The 12792-nt window shown below is 37.2% G+C and overlaps 1 protein-coding gene across 1 annotated transcript in view; it reads left to right on the top strand.

Annotated features, from left to right (window-relative positions):
* The window catches only part of PRKN (parkin RBR E3 ubiquitin protein ligase), a 4754857-nt gene that overhangs the window by 765670 nt on the left and 3976395 nt on the right, over positions 1–12792 (top strand). The window lies entirely within an intron of this gene.

The raw sequence follows: 12792 nt of genomic DNA, 5'->3' as shown, positions 1-12792 counted from the left end.
GGACAAGTCAACAATGCTGCTGTATGCAGATAATGATGTTCTAAAAGCAGATTCTACTGAGGAATTTAAACAAATGATAGGAGACTGGAATGCAAAGCTAAAGGGACATGGTATGAAACTGAAGACAGCTATTGCAACAAATGAAGGAAATAAAACAGATACCGAAAGTTGAAAGAGAAGGGAAAATAGTGGCAGAGGTCATCAGTTTCAAGTGTCTGGGTGTGGTGGCTGATGAGAACGAAAGTCTAAATGAGGAGATCAGAGCTGGAATTAGTGATGTTGCAGCCACGTGGCATGTGGTAGTGTGTGACAGATGAATGACAAGCTGAAAAGTAAGGTATACATAACTGGTGTAACCAGTGCCTCTGCATGGCAAAGAAACCTTGGCAGTGAAGGCAAAGCAGTATCAGAAGCTTGAGGTGATGGAAATTAAGTGCCTGAAATGGGTGGTAGGATGTACACTGTATGACAAATGAAGACATGAGGATATCACAGCAGAAGCCAAAGTAACCCTTGATGTGGAGAAGGCTAAGGAGAAGACTTTGCTGTATTCCGTCACATGGGCAGGAAAGCAGAAAATCAATTTGAGGAAGAAGGCAAGAAGAAATAAGGACATCCAGCCAAGGGATGGATGGACTACATGAGAGAAAACCTGCGGCAGTTGGGTATTACCATCAAGAAAAGTAAGAGAGTGGCACTTAATTGAAAGAGAGAGCAACAGTTGAGATGACATCCCAACCATGTATAATAACATGTAAAAAAGGAGTTGATGATGATGGTACAAATTACGCAAAAATATGTAAAAATGTAAATTCCATTTGTATAAGGCAGTAGTATTCATTCTCAGTTTCTAGAAAATTCTGTGAACCCTTATGTAAAAGTTATCCCACTCAGACATATGGGCTACATTTTTAACAAAGGAACATGCGACAAGTTGTGAATGTGCAGTGGAACATAAGTAATATGACAGTCCACTATGACGTTTTTCATACACATGTAATAGACAGGAGCTCTCAGTCAGTGAGAATGTAAGTTTAATCTAGGTTGGCTATAATTTTTGGGGAAAGGCTTCAAATAGAGATATCATGAAAGTTACTGCAACTAGAGTTATCTATCTCAGCACGTTCGCATAATGAAATTCAGACGTAGTTTAACAATACCCAGTAAAGTGAGACTGAGAATAACCCTTGCAAATGTCTCACAAAATCTGCCACACCTTGTCCCAGAGCATCATTCTTCAGGGGAAAAACAAAACAAACAAAACAAAAAAAAAACAGAAGATCGACTCACAGGGTTGGTCAGACTTTTGATATTCCATTTGTTTCTTTTATTCAGTTACTGCTCACATCAGTGTAATATAGACACCCCATCGTAGCCGGAAATCTATCTTAACAGTAAGGAAGAAGCAATAGAAAAAAGTGCAGACATTTGGATCTATGAGTAGTAAGAGGAAATATGAAGGCCTATCTTCTGTAGAATGTTGGAATAAACATAAATGGGAACTATAAAACAGAGAATAGCAAGCAACTGATTAAGAGAGTTATGGGACAATGTTTAGAGACATCTAAATTGATATTGTGCAGTGGCAGTGGTATAGCAATATCCTAAGAGAAGTAAGAGTAAATAGATTGCTATCCTACCTTCAAGCACCTCTTAGGTTTTGAGAAGCCATCTTTCATTCATAGGACCTCATTGTCCACAAGCTCTGTGTCTGAGATTTCTTATAAATTGTCAAATCTAGCCAAGTAAGTTAGGCTACAGTGGTCCTGGAGCTGGTACAAAGATACACTTGACTTGCAGTACCCCTCTTCCACCTCTAAGAAGACACCTGTGGTGGAGATCAAGAGGGAATCTGGAATCTGCAGACCTATATGATGGTATGAAACTGCACAAGAAAAAAAAAGCAGCTTCATTGTATAGACTCTATTCCTGAGAAAGAAGATAAAAAGGAATTAAGCAGTTCATTGTGTAGATTGTATTCTTAGGAAAGTAGATAAAAGGAATTAAGCAGTTGATCTGTCTGGGTTGCATTATGGCTGGTGGTTTGAAATATACCGATCTTCATCATCAGGACAGTAGATGACTCATGTAGTAAGCAAAAGATCAGAGCTGTGCAATGGGAGTCTGAGGAACAGAGGTTGAGACTTCCATAGGATGACATTTTTAGAAGCTGTACTTGTTGATAATATGACTAATGACAGAAACTATACAACATGGAATTTAATGAATGGTTAAACAGTTGCTCTAGAGCTTATGAATTAGGACATCTGAAAAGGTACCAACCCTGCAATGAGGCTGACATCCTCAAGATGTGGATTACGCTTCTCTAATTTCTAGTGCCAAAGCTGCTCCACTCCTTTTGCTGACTTCTTTTACCAGACGGGAGAGAAATAGCTCATGGTAATTTATATTCTTTCTTATGTCCTTCGCCTTTCCCTCCTTTCAGAAAGTCTTATTCCTGGCATGAACAAGAGGGAGAGACATCAGAGCTACTCCTAGTGGCTTCATTTCATCCTCTGTCACCATGGGTCTTATTTTCTGTAAAAGTAAATCACCAGGGTCCCTTTTATCTTCATCTGTTTTGGTTCCAATCTTTCAATCACTTGCCTGGCAAGAGTATGATGCTTTCAGTTACTCAGCCCTATTTGTTTCACTCTGGCAAATGAAATAGTCAGATTTTATGTAATACATTTTGTAAGCTTAGTGATCTAAAGCAGTGAAGCCATCTATGAAGAAGACAAATTTTGTTAGAGTAAAATGTTTCTCACTATTTTTCTAAAGATAAAAGCATTAAACTCTCTTTATTTTGCCTCACGACAACCTAAGGTGCCATCAGTGTTGTAGGTAAATGTTTTTTTTACTTGGCTTATGCTACTAAATTAACATAGGCCCAGTTGCCAAACTTGTGTCCTCCTGGTCTTCAAGAAGCTTGGTTGCCATAACCATATGTTGATACTTTTTCTTCCTTTATTTGTATGTGTGTGGATAGATTCATAGGTACTTACTAGGCTACTGATCCATGAAATTCTTAGGCCTTTTTTTATTTTTATTTATTTTGCATTTGTTAACTGGGATTGTCTGACTGGGCATGAAGACCCCTTTTCAGAGTTGGCTCTGGGGAGAAAAGCTCCACATGAAAATAATAACAATATACTTTACATGGCAAATAGCAATACTAATATATAGTATACAAGCTACATAGTTGAAATATAGCATGTTAGTAAAACTCATCTGGTTATACATATGCAAAAAAAAAAGAAAAGAAAAACAAGCATTACCGTTTAGCCTTCCACACTGTGTATTCTGGGAATGAACACTGGTAGATCCAGGATTGTCTTTGTTGCCGTTTAACATCTGCTTTAAAAGCTTATTTAATTTGGTTGAAAAGGAGGGATAGAGTTCCAAATTTTGAAGACAAAGAGTGCATCTCCTGCTGTATTCAGAGATTTGTTTAAGGTAAGTAGAGATTTGTCTTGGGAGTGTAGTTCTCTGCTTGGGTTGTAGTGCTGTATCATAGAATTAAGGGCTGAGCATTTATCTGGTTTGTGTATTAAGCTGTGGACCACTGAAAGCTGGGAATGGTGAAGAATGTATAATAGTTCATTCCAGTTTTGCAGTCCAAGGACTTGGCAGTTGTGGAAACAGTAAGAGAAGTTTGCGTCAAACTTTGTGATTTTGTTGTAACATTGTTCGGTTTGGTTTTCTGGAGTGGTGACAGATTTTGGAAGAATTGTGAGGTATATAGTAGTGTGGGCAGTATGTAGTTTTTTGAAATTGTTTTTATATCTTTATTTGTGAGGAAAAGTTTAGTGCTATACAACACGCCAAGCATTTGATGTGTCTTGTTGACTGTGATTTGGATTTGGCGATCATATTTCATATTATCATCTATTGTGACTCCAGAAGATTAGTGCGAGATAAAAAATTTCTATCTTAGTGTTGTTGTATGAGGTAATGTTAACCTGGAACCTGGTCTTTACTTTGTGAGAGTGATTTGGGAGTGAAAAGGAGCAGCTTATTTTTTTTAGTAGTATCTGAGAGTTGTCTAGCCAGGTTTCAGTGGATATGAAGGATTCTTGGATCATTTCTTGTAATTTGTGCTGGGTAGCAGAGAAGCAGATTAGTATAGAAAAATCAGCAAATTGAAACAGAGTAGCATGTTTGACTGCTGAGTGTAGATCATTTATGGTTACAAAAACAGGAGTGGTCCCAGTATGGATCCCTGTGGTACACCCGCTGTGACAGGTACAAAGGAGAAGGAATACTAATTGTACCACATGATAGCTTATTTGTTAGATGAGCAGCTTTTAATGCAGGAGAGAGGGGTAAGACAGAAGCCTAGAGAAGACAGCTTTTGTAGCAGTAGATGATGGAAAACTGTGTTGAATGCTTTCAACAAGTCAAAAAATAGCGAGGAAACTAGATTGCTGAAATTTCTCTTTTTATTTATGGTATCACTAAAATGTAATAAGGCTAAGATTGGGTCAAAAGCCCAGCTGTGTTGATGAAAAGTTTATTTATATGAGGTAGATAAGTAACTGTGTGTATTTGCATTTTTCAGTGATTTTTGATATGGGCAGTAGTATAGTGATTGGTCTGAAATTATCATAGTTGTTGGATGAGCCTCCTTTGTGTAGTATATATGCCTTTTTCTATATAGTAGGGACATGACATTCATTAATGGATCTGTTTATTAGAATGGTTGTGACATCAGAAGCTATTTTCAGAATACTCCTGGAAGACTGTCTGCAGCCAGGGTTCTGGTTTTCAGTTTGTGGAGGTGTTTTTTACTGACCAGGTAAAAATGAGTTTTACAGTGAACTGTGCTGAATAAGTGATGGATTATAGTAAGGATTTTGAATCTCACATAGTGTTGTTTTTTTTAGCTGAGAGATTATAGATTGTGTAAAGTAATTGTTAAATTTCCCAGCCATTTTTGATGGAATATCTTCAGGCGATGGATTTGGTTGTGAATTTTGGCCGGGGTTTGGTAAGTTTGTGATGGATGCCCAAAAAAGTTTTGGATTGTTTTGGTTAATTTCCTGCTTGCTCTAATAGTGACTTTTTTGTGCAGTTTTTTTGCTGTGCTTGGTTGTATTTCTGAGGTGCCTGAAATATTGTACATTTTCCTGATTGTTTTCGAGTTTGCAATAATATCCAGGATTTTTCCCGTAGTCTCATAAGTTGGTTAGTTCTACATGATAGCTAGGGAGCAGGGTTCATTTTAAATCTTTTCTTTCCTGGGGGCTTGTTTGCTGAGTATGGCAGAGAAGATTTTATTGCATCCAATGGCTGTTTCATCTAAAGGCAGTATTTTTAGAAATGTCCAGTTGTCTGATTTTAGAGTAGAAGTAAAAGCTTCTCCACTGAAGGTAGTCTGGTTGCACACTAAGTTGTAATGGTGTTATCTATGGCCTGGGTAGGGATTGTACTGGTGAAAGTGGGTAGATGGTTACTTACAGTATCAGGAAAGGTACCTGTGGTGGAGATACTATAAGGCTGTGGTGGTATTATCCAGTCTAACAGCGATGCTTTGTTAATGGTTGTATCCTATCTGGAGTCTCTGAGTTGTTTGAAGCTGTACAGTTTGATGCTTGCAGTCTACATTAAAGTGTCCTAAGAATAGGGTTTCATGCGATAAATTGATGGATGCCAAGTTAATATATCCTCAGCGATGGAGATGTTATTTTTTGGAGGGATATATACTGCAGTATTATACAAGCTCTTATTTGAGTTAAGTTTAAGAAAGAAAATAAGGATTTCTGCATTGTTAAATTGAGACTGGTTGTGCTGATACAAAAAATGTTTGGAAAGTTAGGATGTGTGACAGTTATTCCACCTGCCCTTTTATCTAAGCAATCAGCTCTAAGTATGCTATATCCTGGTGGAAGAATTTCAGTATCTTGTTAGTGGCTTTTAACCAGGTGCTAGTAGTTACTAGTGTGCCAGGAATGTGGTGTGAAGGAATGCATGCAACTCAGCAACTCAGTTGGAGATGCTACTGAGGTTAATATTGCTGTGTGATTTTTCTGTTAGTGGTAATGAGGTGATAGTGGATGGAGGTGGGGGTAATTATGGTTCGATCTTGAACTGGGACAGGGCTAGGGTAGATGCCCCCACAGAGTTGTAGTGAAGTATGGGAATAGTGACCAGGAAACGACTTTTTGACTTGATTTTTTTTTACTGGTATGTAGTACAGCTCCTTTTGTTTGAGGATGGTATGTCTGAAGAGGTGAAAATGCAAAGTATTGTAGAGATAATGAACTATGGTATTGGTAGATGTGGTGGAGATAGCGCTGGAAGTGTTCGAGGTGGGGTTGTATATATAGTTAGACTCCAGAAGTTTGTGATAGCATCTATGTTGTTTGAATGTGAGGAGCATGAGTTGTGCTATGTGTATGAGTATGGTATCAAGGGGGTTGTTAGTGATAGGGGTAAAAATGTAAGTAGACGTGGACTAAGGGTAGAGAGGCTACTACTGGAAGAAAGGCATATGCTGGTGTATTCTATATTTTAAGTCTAGTTGGTAGTGTGGCTGTGTGTGAAGTAAGAGAGAGTAATTTTAGTGCAGTACATAGTGAGGCAGAACTGGCAGTGTAATGGTATGCGTACAAATAAGGAAAGAAGGTAGAACATTGTAATGACACCTGAGGGTCTTATATGTAAAGAAGGATGATACGTTTTAAAGCTGTGAGAGATGTAAAGGGAGAAGGGGCTAAGAACGGTTTCTGATATTATGTCATACAGTATTTTTTTCAAGGTATTTTCCTAATATGCATGTTAGATGCTTTAGTCAGTAACTGCCCACTGATGAAGGTTTGACTCCTTTGTGTATTGGGAAAAATACTGTCTCTTTCATATCCTTGAAACAAAGCCATTATTGAGTGAATTCTGTAACAGATACATCATTCAATAAGTTAGTCTCATATTAGTAAGAAAAAAATTATTTCAAACCATCTGGACCAGCTGCTGTAAAAGGTTTGATTCCTTTAATGGTCTTTTCTAAACAAGATTTAGCTATCACTGGACAACTTTCAAGTTTAAAGTTTACCTCATCCATTTAATAATGCTGTTTATTTCCAAAAATACTAGAAATGTTTTCAACAAAGATGTTTGACAGAGGGAATAACCTATGATGTGGATGTCATTAATAATACTAGGCAGTGAGTAAGAAACAGTCCTATAGCTTCTAAAGTGTTGAGTTTATATTCATGTCTTGTTTAATGTAACCATTTCCTAAAACACTACTTAGCCTTAGCATATCTTCCTTTATTAAATTGTCTTTGGCATCTTCTATAAGCTTTTCATAAATACATCTTTCTTTTTTTACCAAGCTCCAACTTTTTCATCCACCACTGGAGTTTAAAGGTTTGATGTTGACTATGAACATTACAGACATATCTCTAGTAATTCTGTAATGAATTGGTTAAAAAAAAACTCCTATGAGTCTGCAGTATGTTTGAATTGCATTTAGTTTACCATCAGACCTATAATATGTTTTTCTGCAACGTTCATCCATATTATTATTTATATCTTTCTTAACGTCTGTTATCTAATTTATAATAAAGTAATCAGAATTAAGTTGACCTGTATGGACATCACACATTTGGACTACTGTATTCTCCTTCACACATATTATGCCCAAATTTTCTCTCTCCTTATTGGCATATTAAATTATTTATTTGTACATTTCTTCTACACTAACTTGAGATTTTCTTTTAGTTCCTACTTGTCTCACCTTAGAACAACCCCATTCCACCTTAGGAGCATTTAAACTACCCAGTATAATAAAAAAAAGTCTCAATGATGACATGAAAAAGTCCAGGTTATTTTTTTTCCTTTAGTAGGAGGTCTGTAAAACAAGAAAGTCTTCATCTCAGTTTTGTTCATTTTTAGTTTAACTAATACAATTCCTTGCAATTCACTTTTATGCAAAAGAGTAGAATTTATCTAACACTAACTTAAATTGTCAAATCTGCTGTTCTTTTTTATTTGATATCATGATATTCTATTAATTTAGGAAATTTCAGCAGTCTGTTGGTGTTAGAAAAAACAAGTTTGATTTATATAAAAAACATCATATTAATATGCAAATAAATGTGTTGCCCAAAGTTACCGTGTTACACATAAAAATTACCTTCTTATTTATCATATCATTCTGTGACTGAAGATAATTTTCCTCCTAAAAAATGATCAGCCTTGAAAATGTATTTATCAAAAGTCTGTTACCGTGATGATGTACATGTAATTTGTCATGACCAAATAATTGTAATTGTTTTAACACCTCTTTTCACAGTAGACCTCCTTTATCAGAATACTTTAAACATTCTCATCTAATGCAATTTTTTAATCGTCTTGTTTCCTTTACTAAGGATGTGTGGAAGGGTCAGTACAGATAAAATAGCACACAGGAATACTTCAAATCTTATTTTTTTCAATTCAGTTAACCTTCTTACTTCATTTAAGCTATCAAAATTAATGTGACCCACATCATTTATTCCCCCAGTGAGAATTCCTTAAAACATGGTGTATATTGCTTTCCTAATATATAACATCTTACTCCCATTTAGACAAGATAGGGATTAGACTTTTTTTTTGTATGAAACATTGAATCCCGTATGACAAAATAAATTCTCCATTCCTATACAGCATGTTCATTTTAAGTTAAGTGGTGCCTGTTTCAAGTCATCCTGTCTTAAAGTTTCTAAGCATAAAGATGCATCTCGCAATGCTCTCTTCCTCTCCTTTTTAATAGTTTCTTGACACTCACTTATACTATCCCCTACCTCTTGCCCACAGGCCCTCTTTAAACTATAGTTATTGATACTTATTCTTAACATTTTCAAGCTGTAACCCATATTCTACTTCCAGCTCACTGCCTCATTTACTTCACTGTGTAATTTTATTTGAGTTGGATTATTTTGATCTGGAGGGAAATTAAAACATTCACTTGTTTTGTATCCCTGTTTCTGTTTTTTAATCAATTTCATAACTAATCTCAGATTGCACCTCTTTTACCTTCACTATTTTAACTTCTGGGAAATAAATGCACACATTCCTCCTTGTAGTCCACTTGTATTTCTGCATTGGTATAACTAGTTTCAGAGCTAATAATATTCGCTTAAGTCTTAACTTTTACCACTGGCACCCCACATGTACACTCAGTTCTCTGCAGTTAACTTTATTGGTGTTCTTACGACACTTAACACAGAGACATCTTTCACTGTCCCACTCTGCTGTTTGCCCTCTGTACGTTTTATATCATTCACATAGTATTAAATTTCCTCTTCCTAAAAGATAATACAACAATATTCATCTGTTTCTTCCATCATATATTCTTGCCTTAAAGTTTATATTAAATTATAACTTTGGATATGTGCAAGTATATTTTTCACCTCTTCCTTTGTCTCTTTAGCTGAACATGCAAAGACATGCAAAAAACATCTGTGCAGTTTTGCTGTCTATAGCAGCCAATCTAGCATGTTACAGAATACAGGGGAAAATTAGTAAATGGAATACATGGAGGATTGCTTGAGTGCTAAACTAATTGTGCTATAAAAATAAGTAAAATTTTTGTTATTCATGGCTTTATCGGTCTTGATGAAATAAGATTGCTAAATCTTTAGTACAAATATATTTAATTTAACTCTGAAAAAGATGCCCGTATATTCCAAATTTATCCTAACAGTATACGAAAGAAAAAGGCTAAGATAAAAACAGATAAAAGTATGGATGCATTTTCATTCATCTACACACTTGGCATACCATCAACAGTTTATCAGTACTTCTGGCATGTAGTCAGAACTATTGAAAATTCCACAAAAAAATGGCATAGTTATTTTATTCTGTAAAAGTTAAAGTTTACACACTTTAAATACAAGTATAGGTAGTGATACCCTCCTTACATTGGAAGCAACACAAGACAGTTTTCTAAACTCAAATCTGTACATAATTTACCAGAGAAAAAGCAAGATTACAAAAATGAAGCAGGCTGCAGTGAAACAAATTATCTTTATGTAGTGTGCACTGAAAGGCAGGGATTCGTAGAAAAGTCCTGCACAGTCTGAGGAGCTTGCCACCTGAAAAGCTGCATAGCTAATCAGATCTGCATTACACATGAAAAAGAGCTGACAGGCCTACTGTAGGTCCTACCAAGTAAAGAAAGGTGTGGTGCTAATAGGCAAAGCAATGCTAAGCTGCCCAATGGCTGTAGCAGCACTATAGTAGTGTACATAACCAGTGTGACATACATCACAAGATAGGCATGCTGGTATGGCTGGGTCAGAGTGTGTTCACATGGCAATGTAATGCTGCACAGCTGTTCCTCAGGCTCAGCTAGCTCAAACAAGTCAGCACAGTGGTCATCAAATGGACCGCTGTGAGTATGCACTGCAAAGGACCAATCCTGTTCAACATATAATATGAGAGGAAATAGGGAGACCAGAAAGTAGGAAAGGGGAGAACAGCAAAGACAGACATTGCAAGCCAACACAATGGACATTGCTAACTGCCATGTCATGGCAGCTTGACCCCCACTACTGGAGGATGCCCTCTTACTTCTTAGAGTATGTGGCTACTGTGTTCACCTGTGATGGCCCTGCCCCATGTACTAGTATTGAAGTTAACTGTAAATTTGCACCCCCACCACCATCTAAGCAGTGACGGCTTTTCCTGCTCACTCCTTAACATGTGGATTTGAAGAAGACTGATGCACACACTGTCCAGTCCATGCCCTGCCCTGCATAGCCTGGGTGTGGTAATGTATGCAGTTTTTTGTTTAATGTTGTCCTTGTCATGACCCACTAGTTATGGTCCAGATGCTGCCTCATTGTCAGTACTGCAATTTATTGTGCTCTTGTGTGCCTTGCCTGTAGTACTATCATTGCATATTCCTCCCCTCACTCTCCACCCAGCTCTTCTCTTGCAAATAAAATGGATGTGGAGGGTCCTGCCAAGGTGTGCTTCTGCCACTCCATCTGTTTGTACAATGCCTTGTTGTGTAGCACTGTACACACTGCAAAAATCTTCCTGTAGATTTCATGACTGTATACTACAATGCATCTCCTGATATATCTTGGAATTAATTCATCCCTTAAACTGAATGAACACCCAATCATTACACTATGCATTTTGGCATGTGTTGTATTATAGACAGTGCCCTGCATAGTCTGGGTGGTTGTGGAGAGAGGTCATCAAACAGAGCTTGTTGGCAAATCCTGAATCACTTGCTTTTCTCAACAAGCAACATATTATATGCTGCTTGCTCCCTGCTTATATGGCACCTATGTGTACAGACCTGTCTGTGTAGCTTGTATGTGCACCTACCAGTTATATGACATTGAAATCCCCTCACACAAACCTTTTTTGGCATAGAAAGGATATGTGGAAGATGTAAGAATCATAGTAACTGTTTATGTTTCCATGTCTCATTACAAATAATGCCTAGGCATTATGGACCACCTGGCAGTTAAGTGAGTAGAATGCCTTCCTGTTAATGTACTACAGTCCCCCTGAACCATGTGGGGCCTCAGTGATGATGTGTTTGCAATCTATGGCTGTCAGGACCTTGGAGAAATGGACAGTGCTGGTGGTTCTCTCCCCTGCAATCCTGGGGAACCAGATATGCTGATCCACATGCTACAGCATAATGTCAAGGTACTGGTTCAGGACTTGGGAGGGTGATGACCTATGACATCAATGAAAGGTCACTGAATCTAAAATGGCTAATTCTGTACTTACATTACTACCATCAGGACTTTCCATACTGTACATTACATCTTCCTAGACTGAGCTTGTGGTTAACACAGTTTGACAGGGCCCCTTACAGTTTACCTGCCTATACAACATTGTGGGCACAGGCTCCAGTGGTGGGCATTAACATATATTGCTGCTAATCCAAGCCTTTATCTCCTCACATGTACCACGTTATTCATTGTAAAAAAATGGGTAATTGGCAAGGTGCGACACACTCAGTTTATACATTTATGGACTGTTCTGACAATGTGGGTGTCATTATTTGTTTATACTATCTGGGTCATTTGCAAGGGAGTAGGGTCATTTCTGTGTCATTATGCACACATTAGCATGTGCTGGGTGCCAAGCTGTTTTGCCCTTTGTAGAAACATGCTATATGTTTCTCAGAATTGCTCACACACTGCACATTGCCTCAACCTGCACCAGTTTACAATGCACAGTGTTCCAATCATGTATGAATACCAGCCAAAATCACACACACACACACACACACACACATGCACACCCCAAAACAACATTGCCCACCTAAACAACACCCTAGAAATTAAATTTATACTTACTAGAAAATAAAGGTTAAAATGAAAAAAAAAAAGTAAAGAACAGCTTTAATCACAACCAGACAATAAAAAAAAACATCCTTACCAAAAAACAGACTTGAGACTATCTAAATTAATTAAAATTAAACTAAATAAAAACATAACTAAATTATCAGACTTACAAACCCTACTATAATCCTCAGTAAACTTTTATAATACTTCATTGTAAAAACTGTTAGTACAAGAAAAAAAAAAGTTCTGGGCTTGTTTTCCACCTTTCCTGTTGCTAGAGTAGTCCAGATACAGATTTGCAATATCCAGGATTATTTTGTAAGTTTCTGAGTTCCCAAGACCCTTCTTTGTTAGGGGGAAGCCTTCCAGCTTATCAGTGGGAGTGGTAGGCACTAGGTAGCCTATCTACTACAAGATGAGTGGTTTCCAGATCTGAAATTGTAGTTGCATTGGCCATTTGGGCAGTTTTTTCTATCCCTTTCAAATTTCT

The sequence above is a fragment of the Protopterus annectens genome, chromosome 1.part0, assembly GCF_019279795.1.
Source record: "Protopterus annectens isolate FY-2018-M chromosome 1.part0, PAN1.0, whole genome shotgun sequence".
NCBI classification, from domain to species: Eukaryota; Metazoa; Chordata; order Ceratodontiformes; family Protopteridae; genus Protopterus; species Protopterus annectens.
This window is presented reverse-complemented; position numbering and strand designations above follow the sequence as displayed.